Source organism: Canis lupus, unplaced genomic scaffold (assembly GCF_011100685.1).
Source record: "Canis lupus familiaris isolate Mischka breed German Shepherd unplaced genomic scaffold, alternate assembly UU_Cfam_GSD_1.0 chrUn_S1959H2158, whole genome shotgun sequence".
NCBI lineage: Eukaryota > Metazoa > Chordata > Mammalia > Carnivora > Canidae > Canis > Canis lupus.
The window spans coordinates 20,514-44,623 of NW_023330827.1; the positions used below are offsets into that span (position 1 = coordinate 20,514).

The 24,110-nt window shown below is 37.6% G+C and overlaps 1 long non-coding RNA gene across 2 annotated transcripts; it reads left to right on the top strand.

Moving 5' to 3' along the window:
• Positions 1–6,326: 6,326 nt before the first annotated feature.
• Positions 6,327–18,605, top strand: LOC119878834. Of its 2 annotated transcripts, XR_005387185.1 has the most exons (4): positions 6,345–6,460; positions 6,568–6,635; positions 10,311–10,722; positions 18,549–18,605. It is a non-coding gene; the product is annotated as an uncharacterized LOC119878834 (long non-coding RNA). The 2 variants fall into 2 exon arrangements; XR_005387184.1 differs by lacking the exon at positions 6,568–6,635 and having other exon boundaries at positions 6,327–6,460.
• The last annotated feature ends 5,505 nt before the right edge of the window (positions 18,606–24,110 follow it).

The window sequence follows — 24,110 nt, forward strand, 5'->3', positions numbered from 1 at the left end:
TTTTGGCATTAGTACTTTTTTAAAAATTTTAAGTTTTTGCTTAGATTCTAGTTGGTTAGCATGTGGTTCAATATTGGTTTCAGAAGTAGAGTACAGTGATTCATTACTAATGTATAAAATCATGTGCTCATCACAAGTGCAACCAATAATACTCATCACCCAATTCACCCATCTCCCCTCCAGCAGCCCTCAGTTTGTTCTCTGTAGCTAAGAGTCTCCTGTGGTTTGCTTCTTTTTTTGTTTTCCCTTCCCCTATGTTCATCTGTCTTATTTCTTAAATTCCACATATAAGAGAGATGATATGGTATTGATCTTTTTCTAACTGACTTATTTCATCCAAGTTTTATTATGAGATTGCAGCAGTTCAGTCACAACTTCAGGTTCTACCTCTAATTCTAGTTCTCCTGCTGTTTCCACCCCATTTGCAGTTATTTCCTCCACTGAAGTCTTGAGCCCCTCAAAGGCATCCCTGGGGTTTAGAGTCAACTTCTTCCAAATTCCTATTTCTGTTGATATTTTGAATGCTTCTCACGAATCACAAATGTTCTTAATAGCATTTAGTGTGGTCAGTCCTTTCCAGGAGGCTTTCAATGGACTTTTCCCACATCCATCAGAGAAATCAGTATCTATGGCATCTATAGCTGTATGAAATGTGTTTCTTAAATATTAAGCCTTGAAAGTTGAAAATGACCACTTGATCCATGGGCTGCAGAATGGATGTTGTATTAGAGGTAGAAAAACAGCATTAATCTCACTGTACCTCTCTGTCAAAGCCCTTGGGTGCCCAGGTGCGTTGTTAGTGAGCAGTCATATTTTGAAACGAATCTTTTTTTTTTCTGAGCAGTCAGTTCAACAGTGGACTTAAAACATTCAAGAAATCATGTCATAAATATATGTACGGTCATCTAGGCTTTGCAGTTCCATTTATAGAGCACAGATAGAAGGGATTTAGCATAATTCTAAAGGGCCCTAGGAATTTCATAATAGTAAATGAGCATTGGCTTTGGCTTAAAGTCACCAGCTGCATTAGCCCCTAACTTAGAGAGTCAGCCTGTCCTTTGATGCTTTAAAGCCAGACATTGACTTCTCTCTAGCTATGAAAGTCCTAACGTCCACTATGAGGCTGTTTAATCTACATTGAAAATCTGCGGTTCAGTGTGGCTGCCTTCATTAATTCTCTTTGCTACAACTTCTGGATACCTTGCTGCAGCTTCTGCATCAGCATTTGTTGCTTCACCTTGCACTTTTATGTCATAGAGATGGCTTCTTTCCTTAAACTTCATGAAATAACCTCTGCTAGCTCAGACTTTTCTTCAGCAGCTCAACTAATTAATTATTAGGACTTTTTTTTTCAGAACAGTTTTCAAGTCACAGAAAAGTTGAGGAAAAAGTAGAGATTTCCCACATACCTCTCCTGCCCTAAACACACACACACACACACACACATACACACACACAGAGAGAGAGAGAGAGAGAGAGAGAGCGTCTCCTACATCAGATTTCCCAGCGGGCAGGGGAGGGGGGCATTTGCCACAACTGATGAATCGACACTGATACATCATAATTACTCAAAGCCCAGTATGATCCACTCTTGGTGTGATACATTCTGTGGGTTTGGAAGAATGTGTGGTAAAATCTATTTGTCAATATGGTATCATACAAAGTATTTTCATGACATTGCTCTTGTATTGAAAATACTCTTGTGAATCACCTCATCAGCCTTCCCCCCACCTCTAAATTCTGGCAACCACTCCTCCTTTTACTCTTTTCATATTTTTGCCTTTTCCAGAATGTTAAATAGTTGAAAGCCTACAGTATGGAGCCTTTTCAGCCTGGTTTCTTTCACTTAGTAACATGCATTTAAGTTTCCTCCATGGCTTTTCATGGATTGATAGCTCATTTATTTTTAGTGCTGAACAACACTCCACTGTCTGGGTATAGTACAGTTTGTCCATTCACCTATTGAGGGACTTTTTTTTTTTTTTTTTTTTTTTGCTTCCATGTTTTGGCAGTTAGGAATTGCCATGTACAGGTTTCTGTGTGGATGTGTTTTGGGCTCCTTTGGGTATATATCAAAGAGTACCCTTCTTTAAATTTTTAAGTCTTTGCATGAGACCCAAATTATCAGCTCCAGTGCTTTGCTCATTTCATGTTTATTTCTTATACATGATTCTCTGTAGGAATCATCTCAAACCATCAAAGAAGTTCTAACAGTGAGTCTGATATAAGACCATCTGATTCTGTATCCATCACCCTGCCAAGGTTCCTTGGCTCCTACATAAATTTAATTTCTTCTCTCCTAGTGAAAAGCTCTCAACGTGACAGTGATAGTGTAGGGTGATGGACCTGTGTGTCTTTCTACCAAATATCCCCTAACATCCTTTCCTTGGGGGTAGCTACTATAATTATATTTATATAACTAATAGTGGCAACAAGAGTAATTTTACTGAAAATAATTAAAAGCTGCTATAGAGTCACTAGGTTTTTTACTCATATCCATAGAAATAGAAATAGACAAATAAGTTTTAGAAACTTTATGTCAGGGACACCTGGGTGGGTCAGTGGTTGAGCGTCCACCTCTGGCTCAGGGCATGATCCTGGGGTCTGGGATCGAGTCCTGCATCAGGCTCCTGTGGGAATCTTGCTTCTCCCTCTGCCTACGTCTCTGCCTCTCTCTGTCTCTCTCATGAATAAATAAATAATATCTTAAAAAATTAAAAAAGAAACTATGTCAACAGATATCCTATGATGAGCATAACAGCTTCTAGCACAAAGCTTGGTATACAATAAACCCTGAAGTAGTGATAACTATGGTTCTTGCAAATTATGCTCTTTCTGATAATGATGATAATTAAGAAAGTCAATAGTGAGGCTCCAGAAAAGTGAACAATCTTTGAACCTCAATTGTTAAAATTTACCCAGAATATTATATCTCTAAGTCAGAAAAACTGTTTTTTTAAGATTATTTATTCATTTATTTATGAACAACACTGAGAGAGAGACAGAGACTTAGGCAGAGGAAGAAGCAGGCTCCTTGCAGGGAACCCAATGTGGGACTCAATCCTGGACCCTGGGATCACGACCTGAACTGATGGCAGTTGCTTAACTGATGAGCCACCCAGGCGTCCCGACATACAGAATTTTTAATAGCTGTTCTTATGAAGTGTATATTTGGTTAACAGCTAGCTAAATTAATTTCAGCTGGTTTATTACATCTCTGAACAGCTGAGGTGAGTTTTTAAAATGTGTATAGAAATCTAAATATTTGGGAACACAGTATATTAGATAGGCATATTTAAATTTTAGCAGCAAAGCATCTGTTAAAAATTGCTGTCTTTGATGGATCTTATCTAATAAAACTAGAAAATTGCCACAGTGGTTTCTGAAATTTTACCACCATTAGTATATTCATTTATTTCTACATTGGTATCTCCTTGGATAGCAGACAATAGACAATAAGGCTCCCTTTCCAGGTAACTATGTGTGATAGCTATTCCATAGTAGCAATAACTTGTTTTCTTTCTGTATTTTTGTAAAAGAACTCCTGGATCCTTTTTTTTAAGATTTTATTTATTCATGAGAGACAGAGAGGCAGAGACATAGGCAGAGGGAGAAGCAGGCTCCCCGCAGGAACCTGATGTGGGACTTGATCCCTGGACCTGAGATCATGCCCTGTGCCGAAGGCAGATGCTCAACCACTGAGCCACTCAGGTGTCCCCCTTTGTTTTTTTTTAATTGTCTGAAAAAGGAATCAAAAGCATTACTTTCTCAGGGATTGAAATGGCAACTACATACTTTGAAACCACTGAAATCTAGGTATATTTATGAGTTATTTATATATTATGTATTTATAAACAGAGATGGCCTATAAAAATGTAGTTTTAAATATTCTTAGTATTTTTCCCCTAACTTGTCATAATTATCATTGAAGTGAAAAATCTTTGGATTTCAATCCATTTACATAGTTTCCTAACTCTATGACCTTAGTTAGATTAATAACTTCCCTGAACTTTCCTTTCTTCCTTGGGCTATTGTGAAAGTTGGATCTATATAAAGTGTTTAGTACAGGGTCTATGACATAGGTATCTATTAAATATTAGCTATAATTCATACTATTATTATAACTTCTCAGTCCTGCCTTTCTCTTCCTCTTTTCTAATAGCTTTGTGGAAATTAACTATTTCTTACCTATTTCCTGAAAAGTGGGTTAAATTATTCTGCCCTATAAATATTATGCAATGCATATAATACTTTGGGAAATATTAAGCTCTACAAAATTGGTGGTGAATGTAATATTAATTATAATAATCTTGGTTTTTCAAATTTTAATCTTTTTGAAGTAGCTACTTTTCATATTTTAGTATAAAATAATCTGTAGGAACAATGAAGTCTTCCAAATAATGTCATAGTGGCAGAGAAATAACATGAGTATCGAATAAATTAGGTAGACCTTGGCAATTCTATACTCAATATAGCTGAATAATGCTGTTTCTTTGAAAAATTATTTGGTAAAAATGTAATTTCTTAAATTGATAATTCTGCTTTATTAATTTTTCAGTATGGAAAGCACAACTCTGGTTTTTATTTCTTTCAGATCAGATAGGATCCATTTTTTCCTCAAATGTATCCTTTAATGTACTTAGAGAAGTATAACAAGGTGATTTCAGTTGAGCTTTACGATTCTAAACTATATGAATACTCCGGAGAGCCATCCTAGGAGTCACATTTTGTTTTTCAGGCTCCAAATGTGACTTTGAAGCAGATAGTTGTGGTTGGTTTGAAGCAATTAGTGGTGACCATTTTGATTGGGTATGGAACTCTAGAAGTAACCTTTTGGCTGAATTTGAGCAACAGGCTCCACCTAGGGATCATACTCCCAACACAACTGAAGGTAATAAGCAAGGAGAGGCTTTTGTTCACCCCTGGTCAGGCCTGTTAAGAGAAAGATAAGCATTTAAAGCTCTATGTTACTGCAACAAATAGTGTGACAAATAGCTAAATAGTGTCAATTACGTTTATGTTGTTAGTGTGAAATGACTCCTTTAAGGGTGGTGGGGAGGGAGTATAGATATGCTTTTGGCTGAATTCACTTAAATTATTAACTTTTTGCATGATTTTCAACCTGGAGGTAGATACTAGTTTAGTTTTCATAAGAGCAAATTTGACTCATCATATTTATTGATTTTTGATTGTATAGTCTTAATTTTAGTCAGACACAGAGCTTAGTACAAGGTTAAGAGGCAGGTGCCTCAACTCAGTCGGCTAACTTACAATTTGTATTTGTATCTCAATAGGGCATTTTATGTTCATTCTGAAGAAAGCAGAAGCTTGTCACAAGTTGCCAAACTCCAGAGCCCAACGTTTAGCCAGGCAGGACCTGGATGTATAACTTTCCTTCTGGTAAATACTAAAAACTGTGGTCAGCTACCCCAGCAACCCGGTGGTTGCAGGCGTACTTCTGCACTTGTTAGACTTTATGATTTGCCCTTGGTTTGCCTTTAAAAATAGGTACTGTTATATTTATACAATTAGCATTTTACTTAGAAGCACATTATCAGTATTTGTTGTGTTCTTTCTTTAGATGAAAGAGACTCTTTCCCTCCAACAGTGGATTATAATTTAATTAACTCTGCCTCCTCTGTTCTAGATGGAACTCCTTGAGAAAGGCTCCCAGGGTCCTGGAGCCAGAGTATGCACCTCAGCAGATAAGCTCTCGCATATGAGCAGCAATGATTACTGCAAGAAATAAAGGCGTCCATTGTAGCTAATTATTAATCAACGGTTGACTGAGTGGAAGAGCCTATAAGTTAAATATTTAGTCTATGCAATAAATCATTTCCATTCCTTGTGTTTGTTCTTTTTCAGGTTTTATGACCATGGTCTGTCAGTGGGAGCAGCTGAGCTACAGCTACATGTGGAAGATTCCAACGACTCTACAGTACTCTGGAGAGTATTGTGTAACCAGGGCAACCAGTGGTCACAGGCCACTATTCAGCTTGGACGCCTTACTCAGCCCTTCCATTTGTCACTAGATAAAGTCAGTCTTGGCATTTATGACGGAGTCTCAGCTATTGATGACATCAGATTTGAAAATTGCACCCTTTCGGGATCCCTGGGTGGCGCAGTGGTTTGGCGCCTGCCTTTGGCCCAGGGCGCGATCCTGGAGACCCGGGATCGAATCCCACGTCGGGCTCCCGGTGCATGGAGCCTGCTTCTCCCTCTGCCTGTGTCTCTGCCTCTCTCTCTCTCTCTCTGTGACTATCATAAATAAATAAAATAAAAAAAAAAAAATTTAAAAAAAAAAAAAAAAAAAAAGAAAATTGTACCCTTTCTCTTCCTGCAGAGAGCTGTGAAGAGCCGGACTTTTTCTGCTGTCGACGCAGCAAGGCTTGCATAGAAAAACTTCTGTTATGTGATTTGGTAGATGATTGTGGTGATCATACTGATGAGGTTGACTGTGGTAAGTGCTTTGTTGTTGTTGTTGTTGTTATTATTATTAATTATTATTATTATTTTGGTCCATCGTATTTTTACAGTGGAGATCTTGATTTGTTCACTGTTTTCTAGCCAATCAAGGCAAAGACAGGAAGCATTGTTCCAGAGTTGACGACCGTGATGAGTGGTTGATTAATCAGGTTACCGATATTTGTTATGTGGACTTATTAACTAGATACTATAGATAAAGTGCTAACCACAATGACTGAGTTTCAGATCTCATGGAATTTACAGTCTAATTGAGAAGTAGATATTATTCAAATATTGTTTTAAAAATACAAACTGGGGATCCCTGGGTGGCGCAGCGGTTTGGCGCCTGCCTTTGGCTCAGGGCGTGATCCTGGAGACCCGGGATCGAATCCCACATCGGGCTCCTGGTGCATGGAGCCTGCTTCTCCCTCTGCCTGTGTCTCTGCCTCTCTCTCTCTCTCTGTGACTATCATAAATAAATTAAAAAAAATTTAAAAAAAAAATAAAATAAAATAAAATAAAAATACAAACTGGAAGCTTTGATGGGAGATACGGAGAGGAGTGCGGTGACTTTATAATAATGGTATTAAACTTTCTAAAGGAGATGACTTAGCTGAGATCTGAAAATAAAAAAGTCAAAGCATATATATGCAAAAGCCCTGATATGTGACCGTGTAGCAGATGGAGGCCAGCCAGTGCGGTAGGAGCGAGGAGGTGAAGGAGAGATAGGGTGCAGTATAAGGACAGAAATGTGAAGGAGGCCAGATTTGCAGATATTTATAGTCTATATTAGGAAAGTTTTTCTCCATTTGAGGGTTTTTAAGAAGGAAAGTGGTATAATAAAATTGGCATATTAAAACATGTCAGTGTAGATACAGAGTGATAAGTGGATTGGAGGAGAGTGGATTTGGGAGACCCATCAGGAGGCCATTGCGATAATCCACTGAGGAGGGGTGGGCAGCCTGTATCACAGCGGCAGTGATGGAGATGGAGGGACTGATGTTTGGGGAAATACTTAGGAGGGACATTTGATGATGTTTTGGCTATAGGGAGCAGGGAGTGCTGTGTCAAAGGTAAGTCTTGAGTTTCTGGTTTAAATTACCAGAAAGTTTATGGTATCTGATGATTGTATACATTTTATAATTTAATAAACCTAGCACCAGGTAGTGCCCATTGCACTTGCTCCTGAAAATGAATCAGAAGCTTATAGCAGTTTTTTACTTCAATTACAAAATCAATCAGAAAAAGAATTTGCATCTTTCTTTGTCCAGAAATAGCAACAATTCTTAAAATTCAAGCTATATGCCTATTACATTGAGAGGCTAATTATAAACCAAAGTGAAGCCATAAAATGCTTGGTGCATCATAGGAAACACTGCATTAAGAAACTTCCATATAAATTATTGTACAGCATGCTGCATATATGTGATCTTTGATACAGTCAGGTGGATTGAAGTCAGAATTACCATGCATCTCATTACACAACTAATTCTTTGAGTGGATATAAATAAAGTTGATAATTTAGACAATGGCTAACATAAGAAGTGTAACTTGTCCCCAAGGTAATTTATTTTTGTGGCTTTAGAAAGCTTTTTCATCTTTCTGAAGCTCTCCGAAGCCCACTCCTCAAAAAAAAAAAAAAAAAAAAACAAATTATCCTTAAAACTACTATTAACTTAGATGGAGTTATGTCAGTACAACTATAATAATCAAAATACTACTTGTGACTAAATATTAGTGAAAGAGAACAGTAGTGGTATCAGAGTGTCAATTTCTCTCGCAGCTTTCCATATAAATGTGTTCCTGGATTCCATAGAAAGCATTAGGGATCCAGAAATCTATGTTTTATTTCCTAAATCTTCCTACGTTTAGAGATAGGGTTTTTTTATTTGAAGGTGGAGCTACGTGCATTCCCTTTCAAAATAGAGATTGAACATACAGTCAATATGAAGACAGGCAATATCAAAATCTGTTGGCTTTAGTGCCCGTTTTATGTCAAAAAACTTAGCAGCTTGACATTCTCCTTCTGCTCCACAGCCAAAGATTGACACCCGGAGAGTATGCTGTGGGTCCCCAGTTCACGTCACAGCTGGGCTTGATTAGTCACAAGTGAGGAAATATCAAACAAAAGCTCATCTCCCATTTGACATTTACTCACTGGGCTCCCATCATTAGTTCTAAGCTCCTGTTCCGTGGTTTTCAAAGACAGATGATTTGTTCTAGCCCGGCTGCATTTATCCACATTTGCTTATATTTATTGTTTCAGAATATTTATTCCCCTTTGGCACCAAGTGCATTTACTAAGATGAATAGTGAAAGGACAGCTGACATTTATATGTTTAAAAAATATTAACTTTGGTGAATGAAGCTAAAATGTAAAACTATGCATTAATTCTAACTCCTGTTCCTTCTACCCAAATAATGCTAAATGTTTTTATTCTAAAAACAAATCCTTGTTGTCAACAAAATGTTCACATCCTGAAAATGACTACATTACTATATTCTGGAAATTGTGGTAGATAAGCTAGGTGAGGAGGGGCTAGTCAAGCCTTTATAAGTGCTTTGAATTCTTCTAGTGCCTGGAAGGAGTTTTAAGCTTAAAAGCTCCAGCTCAAAGGAGCTGCAATCCAGTGAGAAGAAAAGACTGCCTCTCAGGAGATGCTGCCAAGAGCCCGCAGCACAACAGGAGGCATAAATAGAGAAGGAGAGAGGAGTGAGGTGTTTAAGGCAAGTGGGGAAGGTGGTGTATGCTAAGAAAAGGCTGGCCAGGGACAAACAGGAAGTTAATTTAACTTGGGAAAGGTAAAGCTTGAAAGAAGAGCTTAGATTTCAGTTTGGATTAAATGAGCATGTATGTACAGGAAGAAAATGATAAATTGCCATGGAAGGCAGAAGAATGGTCTTTCTGGCACTGATGGAGGGAAATGTGGAATTGGGGCAAGATGAAACCAAAGGGAGGAGTTTTTCAGCCTGAGGTCTGGAAAATGCTGGCATCAGGATCATGTTGATACTTGTTAAAAATATGGATTGCTCGGTCCCCCATATCTAACCAGGTAGTGCTGGTATGGAGCTTCGCCATGGAGCAAGCAATTATGCTGTACACATCAGGTGATTCTGAAAGATTGGACTCTATTAAAGTATGACTCTTCAGTTCTGCATGTTAGAATCGCCAAGGGAGATAATGAATTATCTTGATGTTCAACCGCACTATTTGTGGCAGTTCAGTCAACATCTCCGGGGGGGCTAGGGGGGCTCAGTTGGTTCAGCATCCAACTCTTGATTTCGGCTCAGGTCATAATCTCAGGGTTGTGAGACTGAGCCCCTGTAGGGCTCTGTGCTCAGTGGAGAGCCTGCTTGAGATTATCTCTCCCTCTGTCCCCTGACCCCCCTTTTCTCTCTCTAAAATAAATAAATCTTTAAAAAAATAAATCAACATCCCTCAAGATAAGTTCTGGAACTTCATGTTTTTTGTTTTGTTTTGATTTTTAACATTCACTGGTGATTGGGACATTTGGCTAAGGTTGAAATCGACTGAGCCAGAAGTTTATAGTATTGAGTCAGCCATGGTGCCCTCATCATTTGCATAAAGTTATAGTGTGGAAATGGTGAAGGATGGGTATAAAAGGCATTTGGAAAATAATGGCTGAAGTAATGCCCCCCCCAGTCTATAAAATATTATTACTTGATATAAATCTAGGATTTATTCACTTTTTAAAAACTTTTAGTGTCACATTTAAAAAACATTAAAATCATTAACCTTGGCAGGAGCCAAATATCAACAAGTATTCTTAATCATGTTTTTTGTCCTTAATTATTTTTTTGTTGTTATTTCATGCCAATTTCAGTACCTGAGTTCCAATGTAACTTTGAAAATGGAATCTGTAACTGGGAACAAGATACAGAAGACGACGTTGATTGGACCAGGAAGCACGGTCCAACTTCAACACTTAATACAGGGCCAATGAAGGCTCATACCTTGGGCACAGCTAAAGGACACTATCTCTACATAGAATCTTCGGAGCCACAGGTTTTCCAAAACAGAGCTACTTTCCTCAGCCCTGTCCTCAATGCCACCGATGCAGGGGGCTGCACCTTCCGCTTATATTACCACATGTTTGGAAAGCATATTTATAGGCTGGCCATCTACCAGAGAGTTTGGAGTAACACAAGAGACAGCTGCTGTGGCAGATATTTGGGAATCAAGGCAACAGATGGATGAGGAAACGCCTCAATCTTTCCAGCAGGAAGCCTTTTCAGGTATAGATAATGGCTTTCGTAATGTGTATTTAAGATGCATTCAGAATGTCTAAGGAATATGAAAGATCACTATATCCTTGAATTAAAAGCCAGTGGAATTTGGTCAGAGTTATTTGGAAGTACATTTATCATGCAATTAAGGTTGTGCCAAAGCATGTTAAGTTGCTTTCCTCTTTGACTACCCCCAATAATCTGTGATTAAAATTTCTAAAGGTGGACACATGGCATTGGCAGCAGCTACAGGTCCCTCTGACTTTAAGTCATTTTTCTCTTGAAATAAAAAATCTGGAGGGAAAAAGAGTTTTGCGCAATATATGGTACTCTGCCAAATGTTCAGGTTCTAAAATCTGTGATTTTTAAATATTCCATCAGACTTTTCCACCTTTTATAGGTAAGCAGCAGAAATTCGAGAAGGGTGCATGCTGTGTTGGAGAATCACACAGCTACTCTGGGGCAGAGCCAGAGGTCTAGCTAGGTCTCCTCACTCCTGCTGAAATATTCTTTACTGTGATTCTCACCTACCTTCTCCTAAAAGGAAAACTTGGGGGCAGCCCGGATAGCTCAGCGGTTTAGCGCTGCCTTCAGCCCAGGGGCTGATCTGGAGTCCCGAGATCGAGTCCCACCTCAGGCTCCCCGTGAGGAACCTACTTCTCCCTCTGCCTGTGTCTCTGCCTCTCTCTCTCTCTCTCTCTCCTCTCTGTGTTTCTCATGAATAAATGAATAAAATCTTAAAAAAATAAATAAAAGGAAAACTTGGAATGGTGGGTTTAAATGCTTACGTGGCTTTTAAGATTTTATGAAGGCAATTTCTATTATCTCTTGGATTCCCTTAGCAATTCCCTGAAGTGGGTAAGTCAGGATCTTTTTTATCAGTTTTACAAATATGAATAAAACATTTGGAGAGGTTGTTATTTATATCTGGCCAAATAGATGGTGCACAGCAGGATGGGGGCTTGGAATGGAATCTGCAGTTTCCAATTAATTCACATTCATTCCCTTTCTAATATATCATACAGCCTGTCATGTGTAGGAGGGTCGAATATTCTTTTTCTCTTTGCTCCAATAGATCTAGATGTAATATACAGGGAGGAACTCCTTACCACTCCTGGCTAAACTTTTTTTTTACATGTACTGAATTTCTCTGTTCCCTTATTTAAAGCGCTGTTTCAACCTAAATATCTTGAGAGCCATGATAGAGGAGCGTCTGGGTGGCTGCATCAGTTAAGCATCTGCCTTGGGCTCGGGCCATGATCTCAGGTCCTGGGATCCAGCCCTGCATTGGGCTCCCGCTCACTAAGAAGCCTCCTTCTGCCTCTGCCTGCCACTCCTCTTGCTTATGCTCTCTTTCTCTGTGTCAGATAAATAAATAAAAGCTTTTTAAAAAGCCATCATAGATATACGTTGTATATGACTCACTAAAGAATACATTGAAATGGGTGATTTGTCCAGATAGACACAGGCAGAAATTATGAGAACTAGTCTGCTATATGTAGAGTGTTATTTTGCTGTTCAGCCATGTGGCAGGTGCATGTAATCACAAGAAATGAAATGGAAGGAAGGTTCTTCGACTTTTATTTAATAATGGATCACCCACTTCAAATTTAATCAGATGAATTGTAAGTTGGGTCAAACTAGTATCCTTCTGATATTTACTCAAGAGTTGGTTGCCAGGAGAAAATCACCTTGGCAAGGGAGCTGTTTCACATTCAGATGAACAGAGAACTAACCAAGGAATCCTTTAGTTATGAATCAAAAATATAGAAATTGGTGTGTGGAACCAATTTTGGGTTATACATGCAGTACTCTGTTTTTATCCAATGGTTCTTCTAGGCTTTATTTTTTTCCAATGACATTCAGGCTTGAGAAGGTAAAATCAGATTGTGCTTGTGGTGTAGTTAAGATAATAAAAATTGGGTCCAATTTCAGCGACCAGAGATATTCCTTCATTGAATAATAAGTATACAGAGTTGTGGTGAGAGCAGAAATAACCAAGATTTTACTTAGCTGTGATATTGTAGGTGAAATTAGCTAGTGTCAGTCCAGCAGGTAATGTGCTCATTAAATGTTTGTTTAAAAGAAAAATCCAAGGATTTTTCAGGAGCTATGTATGTATATATAGTTGACACACAAGGTTACATTAGCTTCAGGTGTACAACATAGTGATTCAACAAGACTATATATATATATATATATATATATATATATATATATATGTTTTTTATAAATATAAATATATATATATATATTTTTTAAGACCATATATTATACTATGTTCACCACAAGTGTAGCTACGGCCTGTCCTGACACACTGCTCTTACACCATCTTTAACTGTATTCTTCATGCTGGGCATTCATTCTTATGGCCTACTCATTCAATAACTAGAAGTCTATATCTCACACTTCCCTTCACCATTTTGCCCAACACCCCACACTCCTCTCCTGTGACAACCACCAGTTAGTGGTCCGGATTTATGCATCTCATTTTGCTTTTTGTTTGTTTACTCATTTTTAAAAACTTCCACTTAAGTATTTGTCTGAGGTATTTCACTTCACACAATACCCTCTAGGTTAATCCATGTTTTCTCAAATGGCACACCTCCTCCTTTTTATGGCTATATGATATTCCGTGTGTGTGTGTATGTATATACATAATACTTTCTAATCCATTTGTCTATTGGTGGGCATTTAGTTTGCTTCCATATCTTGACTATCACAAATAATGCTGTGGTAAACATATGGGTGCATACATCTTTTCAAATTAGTGTTTTTGTGTTTTGGGGGTAAATAATAGTGCATTATTGGATCATAAGATATTTCTACTTTTAAGCTTTTGAGCAACCTCCATACTCTTTCCACAGTGGCTGCTCCTCTTGCATTCCCACCAACAGTGCAAGAGGGTTCCTTTTTCTATATGTCCTGCTAAAACTTTTTGTATCTTGTATTTTTGGTTTTAGCCATTCTGACAGGTTTATAGTGATATCTCATTGTGGTTCTAATTTGCGTTTCCCTGATAATTAGTGATGTTGAACATATTTTCATGTGTCTGTTGGCCATCTATATGTATTTGGAGAAATGTATGTATGTCATTTGCCCATTTTTTAATTGGATTGTTTGGCTTTTTTGGTATTAAGTAGTATAAATTCCTTATATATTTTGGATATTAATACTTTATTACATATATCATTTGTAAATATCTTCTCCCATTCAGTAGGTTGTCATTTTGTTTTGTTGATAATTATATTTGCTGTGTAAAAGCTTTTTATTGTGACGTAGTCCCAATAGTTTATTTTTGATGTTGTTTCCTTGCCTCAGCAGACATATCTAGAAAAATAGTGCTATGGCTGATGCCAGGGACATTACTGCCTGTGCTCTCTTCTAGAGTTTTTATGGTTTCAGGTCTTATGTTGAGTTCTTTAATCCATTTTGAGTTTGTGTGTGGTGTTAAAAAGTGGTCTAATTTCCTTCTTTTTCATGTAGCTATCCAATTTTCACAGCACCATTTATCGAAGGACTATCTTTTCTCCATTGCATATTCTTGCCTCTTTATTCATAGATTAATTGATCATTTAATCCTATGTTTGTTTCTGAACTCTCTCTTTTGTTCTTTTGATTTATGTGTTGATTTTTTGTACCAGTACCATAGTTTTTTTATTAGTACAGTTTTGCAATATATCTTGAAATCTGGAACCATGACACTTTTAGCTTTTGTTATTCGCTCTCAAGATTGTGTTGGCTATTCAGTCTTTTGTGGTTTCCTACACATTTCAGTATTATTTGTTGTAGTTCTTTGAAAAATACTTGGGATTTTTCTAGTTCCGTAGACATGTTAAATTGTTTATTGGAGCTTTATTTTGATTCTTGAGGTAGGCTGATATCCCTATATATTTCTCTCTTAGAACTGCTTTTGCTGCCTTCCCAAAATTTTGGACCATTGTGTTGTCATTTATATTTGTGTCTCTGCATTTTGTTATTTCTCCTTTAATTACCCTGTTGACTGTTTGGTAGTATGTTGTTGAGTCTCCATATATTTGTGACATTTTCACTTATTTCTTGTGATTTATTTCTAGTTTTATAGCATATGATCAAGATATTTATAATTGCCATATCCTCTTATAGATTAATCCCTTTATTATTTTGTAATGACCATCTTTGTCTCTTGCTACTCTCTTTGTTTTAAAGTCTGTCCTGTCTGATATAAGTATTGCCATCCTGGACTGTTTTGTTGTTGTTGTTGTTGTTGTTGTTGTTGTTTTGCTTTTCCTTGTATGGTGAATTTTTTTTTAATCCTTCATTTTCAATCTTTATGAGTCTTTAGGTCTGAAGTGAGACTCCTGTTGGCATCTTTAGATGGATATTGTTTTTCTTTTCTTTAATATTTTACTTATTCATGAGAGATAAACAGATAGAGGCAGAGACATAGATGGAGAAGCAGGCTTGCTGTGGGGAGCCTGATCCAGGACTCGAACCCAAAACCCAGAGATCATGACCTGAGCCAAAGGCAGATGCTCAGCCACTGAGCCACCAACGTGACCCCAATGGATATTGTTTTTCTTATCCATTCTGCCACCCTTTTATCTTTTGATTAGAGCTGTTAGACCATTTACATTTTTTTTCATTTTTTTAACCCTTTATTTTTTATTTTTTAATAATAAATTTATTTTTTTATTGGTGTTCAATTTACCAACATACAGAATAACACACAGTGCTCATCCCGTCAAGTACCCCCCTCAGTGCCCATCACCCATTCACCCCCCACCCCCGACCCTCCTCCCCTTCCATCACCCCCAGTTCGTTTCCCAGAGTTAGGAGTCTTTATGTTCTGTCTCCCTTTCTGATATTTCCCACACATTTCTTCTCCCTTCCTTTATATTCCCTTTCACTATTATTTATATTCCCCAAATGAATGAGAACATACAATGATTGTCCTTCTCCGATTGACTTACTTCACTCAGCATAATACCCTCCAGTTCCATCCACGTTGAAGCAAATGGTGGGTATTTGTCGTTTCTAATGGCTGAGTAATATTCCATTCTATACATAAACCACATCTTCTTTATCCATTCATCTTTCAATGGACACTGAGGCTCCTTCCACAGTTTGGCTATTGTGGACATTGCTGCTAGAAACATCGGGGTGCAGGTGTCCTGGCCTTTCTTTGCATCTGTACCCTTGGGGTAAATCCCCAGCAGTGCAATTGCTGGGTCGTAGGGCAGGTCTATTTTTAACTCTTTGAGGAACCTCCACACAGTTTCCCAGAGTGGCTGCACCAGTTCACATTCCCACCAACAGTATAAGAGGGTTCCCTTTTCTCCACATCCTCTCCAACATTTGTGGTTTCCTGCCTTGTTAATTTTCCTCATCGTCACTGGTGTGAGGTGGTATCTCATTGTGGTTTTGATTTGTATTTCCCTAATGGCAAGTGATGCCGAGCATTTTCTCATGTGCATGTTGGCCATGTCTTTGGTAGCATGGCAGGATACAAAATCAATGCCCAGAAATCAATGGCATTTCTATACACTAACAATGAGACTGAAGAAAGAGAAATTAAGGAGTCAATCCCATTTACAATTGCACCCAAAAGCATAAGATACCTAGGAATAAACCTAACCAAAGAGATAAAGGATCTATACCCTAAAAACTATAGAACACTTCTGAAAGAAATTGAGGAAGACACAAAGAGATGGAACAATATTCAATTCTCATGGATTGGTAGAAATAATATTATGAAAATGTCAATGTTACCGAGGGCAATTTACACATTTAACGCATTCCCTAACAAAATACCATGGACTTTCTTCAGAGAGTTAGAACAAATTATTTTAAGATGTGTGTGGAATCAGAAAAAGCCCTGAATAGCCAGGGGAATTTAAAAAAAGAAAACCATAGCTGGGGGCATCACAGTGTCAGATTTCAGGTTGTACTACAAAGCTGTGGTCATCAAGACAGTGTGGTACTGGCACAAAAACAGACACATAGATCAATGGAACAGAATAGGGAACCTAGAAGTGGACCCTGAATTTTATGGTCAACTAATATTCGATCAAGGAGGAAAGACTATCCACTGGAAGGAAGGCAGTCTCTTCAATAAATGGTGCTAGGAAAATTGGACATCCACATGCAGAAGAATGAAACTAGACCACTCTCTTGCACCATACACAAAGATAAACTCAAAATGGATGAAAGATCTAAATGGGAGACAAGAGTCCATCAAAATCCTAGAGGAGAACACAGGCAACACCCTTTTTGAACTCAGCCACAGTAACTTCTTGCAAGATACATCCACGAAGGCAAAAGAAACGAAAGCAAAAATGAACTATTGGGATTTCATCAAGATAAGAAGCTTTTGCACAGCAAAGGATACAGTCAACAAAACTAAAAGACAACCTACAGAATGGGAGAAGATATTTGCAAATGACGTATCAGATAAAGGGCTAGTTTCCAAGATCTATAAAGAACTTCTTAAACTCAACAGCAAAGAAACAAACAATCCAATCATGAAATGGGCAAAAGACATGAAGAGAAATCTCACAGAGGAAGACATAGACATGGCCAAGATCACTTTTTAATAATAAAATAATTTTATGTCATGGTTATAACCTCATTCAGAAGTTAATTAAAAATTCATTTTCATGGTATAATTTTTAAATATGCTTTTCCTTTCACTATATTAAAATGAAAAAAAATGTAGTTTTATTCTATTTCCTGCACAGATGTGTTAGACAAATCTAGAGGAGACATCAAAGAGCTTTCTGGCCTGAAAGATTGCAGAGATGGTCTTGGCTAGGCACATAATTTGTTAGGTTAGGCATGTGTTTTTGGAGCATCTACTCTGTGAGAAGAGAAAACTTAATCACACATGGAACCAGCATACGCAGAATTGATGTGTAATGCCTCGGGGAAAGTGTTATTTGCTGAAAGAGAGGTCCATTGGGAGGCTCAGGTAACTTACCAAGTCTTCAGGTCTATCTTGGGTGTGTATGTCTCTAATAATACTTGAAGGGGGGAACCCTGGGTAGCGCAGCAGTTTGGCACCTGCCTTTGGCCCAGGTCGCGATCCTGGAGACCCGGGATCGAGTCCCATGTCGGGCTCCTGGTGCATGGAGCCTGCTTCTCCCTCTGCCTGTGTCTCTGCCTCTCTCTCTCTCTCTGTGACTATCATAAATAAATAAATAAAAAGAAAAACAGAGGACCTTTCCATTTAAAAAAAAATAATACTTGAAGGGAGTCTTTACTTTTGGATGTTACTGGATAATACAAATGAACGAAGATAATACTATGGATAAAGACCACATACTGACTCTTTTTAAGAATTTAACTATTTTTATTTCTAAAAAAATCTTTCCTTTTACCACAAAAGACAAAATTCATTTTTATTGTAGGAAAATGTTTAAATATAGGTAGAAAAGGTAAACCACATCAATGCTGCTTACACCCTCATGATAAAAACATTGTGTGTGTCTTTACAATCTACCACGTTGCTTTCAATTAATACAATAAATAAAAGCAACACTGTTTTCAATTAATTTGCTTATTTTTATATATAATTTTTAAACACCTATTCACCAATATTTTGTTTGGGCCAATAGTATTCCATCAAATGGATGTACCACCATTCACTAATTCAGTTCCTCACTATTGATTTAGGAGTTGCTTTCGATTGTACACAAATTTAAAGAGTCTTTACTGAACAGTATAGAGGTTTGCACACATTGCAAATTATATCCTAAGAGTAAAAGAAAATACAGAGTAGAATTTTTAATTGATATTCATTTTTAAACCATTTGATTTATGATTTTATTGTTTTAAATTTTATTTATTTATGATAGGCACACAGTGAGAGAGAGAGGCAGAGGCACAGGCAGAGGGAGAAGCAGGCTCCATGCACCGGGAGCCCGACGTGGGACTTGATCCCGGGTCTCCAGGATCGCGCCCTGGACCAAAGGCAGGCGCTAAACCGCTGCGCCACCCAGGGATCCCTGATTTATGATTTTAAATTACTCTTCAATAATGTACCTTTTTTTCACAAGCAATACATGACTGTGTCTGTTTTTCTGTATGCTTGCCAAACACTGTCTAATTATTTTTTTCATTGTTTCAGTCTGAAAATATGGTTAAAGTAGGAGGTAACTGTATATTTTCTCCAATTCTTTAATGCTAAGCAGGTTGATCAAGTTCGTGTGCATGTGTGCCTTGTGTAGTTATATTTCTGTGTGTATCTATATTTCCTATTTGTGCTTTTTGCTTGGTTTTCAGTGTGTAATGCTTATTATTCTTCTTACTGACTTAATCTTTTAAAGCATCGAGGTATTTTTTTATTTGTTGTGAAAGTTGCAAAGATTTTCCCCAAGTTTTATTGACCTTTTATTAGTTTTTCATGTTTTCACCCTTCCTAGTTTTTAGGTTGTGCATAGTTATGTCTGCCAGGGTGCCCTTTATAGTTTATCTTTTTGTTATTTTTTCCAGAATGATATTTTTCATTAGGTTTATTGACACATGAATGACATATAACATGTAAATTTAAGGTGTACAATGTGATTACATTGTGAAATGATTACTACAGGAAGGTTGATTAACACATTCATCATGTCACAGCTACCTTTTTTTTTAGAGAATGTGGTGAGGACATTTAAGATCTACTCTCTTAGGAGCTTTCATATATACAATACATTACTGTTAACTGTAGTCACCATCCTGTGTATTTTACCCCTAGTAGTTATTTATCTTGTAACCATTTCCTCCATCTCTCCACGCCCTTCTCCCAGGTGACACCTTTTTATTGTCTATTTTTATGAGTTTGATTTTATAAATTCCACATGTAAGTGAGATCATACAGCATTTATCTTTCTCTGTCTGACTTATTTCTCTTAGCATAATGACTTCAAGATACATCCATGTGGTTCCAAATGGCAGGATTTCTTTTTTTTTTTTTTTAAGATTTTATTTATTTATTTGATAGACCACAAATGGGGGCGGGGAGGGCAGAGAGAAAGGGAGAAGAAAGCTTCCCGCTGAGCAAGGAGCCTGATGTGGGGCTTGATCCCAGTACCCTGGGATTGTGACCTGAGCCAAAAGCAGATAGATGCTTAACCAAATGAGCCACCCAGGTGCCCCAAGATTTTTTCTTTTTTAGTATTCCTGTGTGCCCACACCTGTATTTGAATATATGTTGGTATTATGCACCATACTTTCTTAGTCCATTCATCTGTCAGTGGAGACTTAGGGTTCTTTATATGTCTTGGCTATTGTGAACCATGCTGCAGTGAACATAGGGATGCAGGCATCTCTTAAAGATACTAATTTCATTTCCTTTAGGTATATATACCCAGAAGTGGGAATGGTAGATCATATAGAGTATTTAATTTTTTGAGAATCTGTATTAAATTTTTTGAGAATCCTTCATACTGTTTTCATACCTACTGCACCAATTTGCATTCCCACTGACAGCGCAGAAGTATTTCCTTTTCTCCATTTCCTTTCCAACATATGTTGTCTTCTTGATGATAGTCATTCTCACAAGTGTGAGGTGATATCTTTTTGTGTTTTTGATTTGTATTTCTTGGTAATTACTGATGTTAAGCACAACTTCATGTACCTCTTGGACATGTGGATATCTTCTTTGGAAAAATATCAGCTCAGGTCCTTCGCCCCTTTTTTAATTGAATTATTTGGGGTTTTCTTTGTTTTTTTAAGTATCGAGTTGTAGAAGTTCCTTAAATATTTTGGAAATTAATGCCTTCTCAGACATATGGTCTACACGTATTTTCTCCTATTCTTTGTGTCACCATTATTATTCTGTTATTAAGTATTTTGTTAATAATTTCTTTTGCTGTAAAGATAACTTTTTAGTTTGATGTAGAGCCACTTGTTTATTTTTGCTTTGTTGCTTGTGCTTTTGGTGTTCTATGCAAAAACTCATTACCAAGACCAACATCAAGGAGTTTTTAACCCTATATTTTCTTCCAGAAGTTTTAATTATATTACATATGGGCTTTATTTTTGTCATGTTGCATTTTATGAAATGCTTTTATTATGCTTTTGCTATGAGGATTCTGTGATTTTTATCCAACGATATATTAATGTATCATGTTTATTGACTTGTGTTTGTTGAGCCTTCTTTGCATCCTAGGGATAAATCCCATCTTTGTGGCATACCATCCTTTTAATGTGCTAACTTTATTAACTAGTATTTTGTTGTGAATTTTTGCATTTATGTTCATCGGGCTATTGGGCCTTTAGTATCTATATGCCTTTTTTTTTTAAGATTTATTTATTTATGATAGACATGGAGAGAGAGAGAGGCAGAGAGAGAAGCAGGCTCCATGCACCAGGAGCCCGACGTGGGATTCGATCCCGGGTCTCCAGGATCGCGCCCTGGGCCAAAGGCAGGCGCCAAACCGTGCGCCACCCAGGGATCCCATGCCTTTTGTATCTGGATAGTGGAGGTCTTATAAAGTGAATTTGGGAGTATTCCCTCTTCTTCAATTTTTTGGAAGGATTTCAGAAGGATTGGCTTTGATTCTTTAAATTCACCAGTGTTTGGTAGAATCCATGAGTAAAACTATCTTGTCCTGGACTTTTCTGTTTTGGGAGGTTTTTGATTACTGATTCAATGGCTTTTCTCATATTTATTCTGCTCAGATATTGTTTTTTTTCTTGCTTCAGTCTTGTTAGGTTGGATGTTTCTAGAAATGTACAATTTCTTCTAGATTATCCAATTCATTGGTATATAATTGCTTATCGTAGTCTCTTCTGATATAAAAGATTTTATTTATTCATTCATGAGAGCCAGAGAGAGAGGGAGAGGCAGAGACACAGGCAGAGGGAGAAGCAGGCTCCATGCAGGGAACCTGATGTGGGACTCGATCCCTGGTCTCCAGGATCAGGCCCTGGGCCAAAGGCAGGTGCTAAACTGCTAAGCCACCCAGGCTGCCCTCTTCTGATATTTTGGAATGATGTTTCAATTGTAATATCCCTCTTTTATTGATAATTTTATTCATTTGAATCTTTTCTCTTTTTCTTGGTTAGCCTAGTGAAAGGCTTGTCAATTTTGTGTAGTTTTTTTAAAAAAACTAATTCTTTTAAATTTTTTTTTTTTAGTTTTGTTAGTCTTTTGTTTTATTCTTCTGTGTTTCATTTTTTCTATTCTAATCCTAATTATTTTTTCTTCTGTTACCATTGACCTTAGTTCAAGCTCCTTGAGTTGTAAAGTTTGATTGTTTATGTGAGATATTTCTTTGTTTAATGTAGGTGTTTATGATTGTAAACTTTCCTCTTAGAACAGCTTTTAATGCATTCCATAAATTTTGGCATGTTATATTTCCATTTTCATTTATATCAAGATTTTTTAATTTCTCCTTTGATCCATAGTTTGTTCAGTAGTGTGTTTTGATTTCTATGTTTGTGAATTTCCCAACTTTCCTCTTCTTATTGGTATCTATATAGTGGTCAGAAAAGACATGTGATATAATTTTAATTTTCTTGAATTTGTTAAGACTTTTTTGTGTCTAAACATATGATCTGTCCTGGAACATGTTCTGTCTGCACTTGAGAAGGATATGTATTCTGCTGCTGTTGGGTGGAATGTTCTATATATGTCTGCTACATCTATTTGATCTATAGTGTTTTTCACATATCACTATCTAGTGTTGAATAACAATATATGATCATATAGTCATATGTTATATGCAATCATGTGTATATACAGTCAGATAACACTGTAGTGCTCTTTCCTTATTGATTTTCTGTCTGAGTAATCCATCAATTATTGGGTATGGAATATTAAAACCCTTCTTATTGTATTGTTGTTTATTTCTCCATGCAGCTCTGTTATTATTTGCTTTATATATTTGGATGTTCTGATGTTGGATGCATACATATTTGCAATTATTATGGCTTGTTTGTGAACTAATCCTTTTATCATTATACAGTGACATTCCTTGTCTCTTGTGACTATTTGAAACTTACTCTATTTCTGATAGAAGTATAGCCATTCCTCCTCTCTTTTGGTTACCATTTGTATGGAATGTTTTCTATCCCTTCACTTTCAATCTATGTGTGTCTTTAAAACTATAGTGAATCTCTTGTAGACAGCATATTGTTGGATCTAGTTTCCTGTTTTGTTTTTTTTTTAACCATCCCAGCCTCTCTAGGTTTTTGGATTGGAGAATTTCATCCACCAATGTTAAAGTAATTATTGATAGGTAGGGCCTTACTATGGCCATTTTGTTAATTGTATTCTTTTCTTTTTTAACTTTTGTTAATTGTTTTTTTCTGACTGTTTTGTAATTCCTATATTCTCTTCTTTGTCCCTTGCTGTCTTATTTTTCTGATTTGATGACCCTTTGTGGTGGTGTGCTTTGATTCTTCTATCTCAATACTTTGCTCATCTACTACAGGGTTTTTCTTTGTTAGTGCCATGAGGCTTATGTACCCTATCTTATAGTTTCAGCATTCTCTTTTAAACCAATAATAGTTCACTGTGGGGCTTGGATGGGTCAGATGGAAGTAACTGAGGGCAGGAGGGGCTTACTGTTAGGGTCTCTAATTTGGTGAGGCTTCTGTCTCTTCTCTGAGATAGGAGTACTCCTGGCTGAGCTCTTTGGTTAGGTGAGCCTGCTGACTCAGCTTGGCATTCAGATTGGGCTGCTTGCTGGCTGGCTCCCTGGTTGAGTGGCTTTGTATTGGCTTCATGGTCAGGTGGAGCCATTAGCTGGATCAGCATTCACCTCTGGTGGGCTGGAGTCACAGGCAGAGTGGTGCTACTAGTTTTTACTTTGCTTATGAGTGGGGCTGCAGGCTGGGTCTGCAATTGGCCCTGGTAGGGTGAGAGTACAGGCTGTGCCCCCAATCCAGATGTGCCTCTGGCATGACTTGGCATTCAGGTAAAGTCTCTTTGGGATTAGGGGGGACCTCAGGCTGTGCTCAGCAATCAGGCAAGGCTGTGGGCTGGGTTCTAGTGCTGGACAGGGCCATTGGCTATGCTCTGTGTCCTGTATGTTGAGCTCCAAGGATGTCCATGGTCACTATTGAGGTGTCCTGAATAAGAAGGGCTGTAGTCTCTGCTCAACAATTGAACAGAGCTACTGGGTTGGCTCTTTGTCTAGGTGAGGTCATAGCCTGGGCTGTGTGACCTCTCATAGATCATTGATTAGGCTCCTAGGTGAGGCAGTGTACCACACTGGGTGGGTTTGCTGACTTCCTTCCCTGTGTGAGCAGGCTGTAAGATGGCTCTGTCTATAGAGACCTTTGTTTTTTTGTTTGTTTGTTTTTGTTTTTTAAAGATTTTATTTATTTATTCATTAAGACACACAGAGAGAGGCAGAGACACAGGCAGAGGGAGAAGCAGGCTCCATGCCGGGAGCCTGATGCGGAACTTGATCCCAGGACTC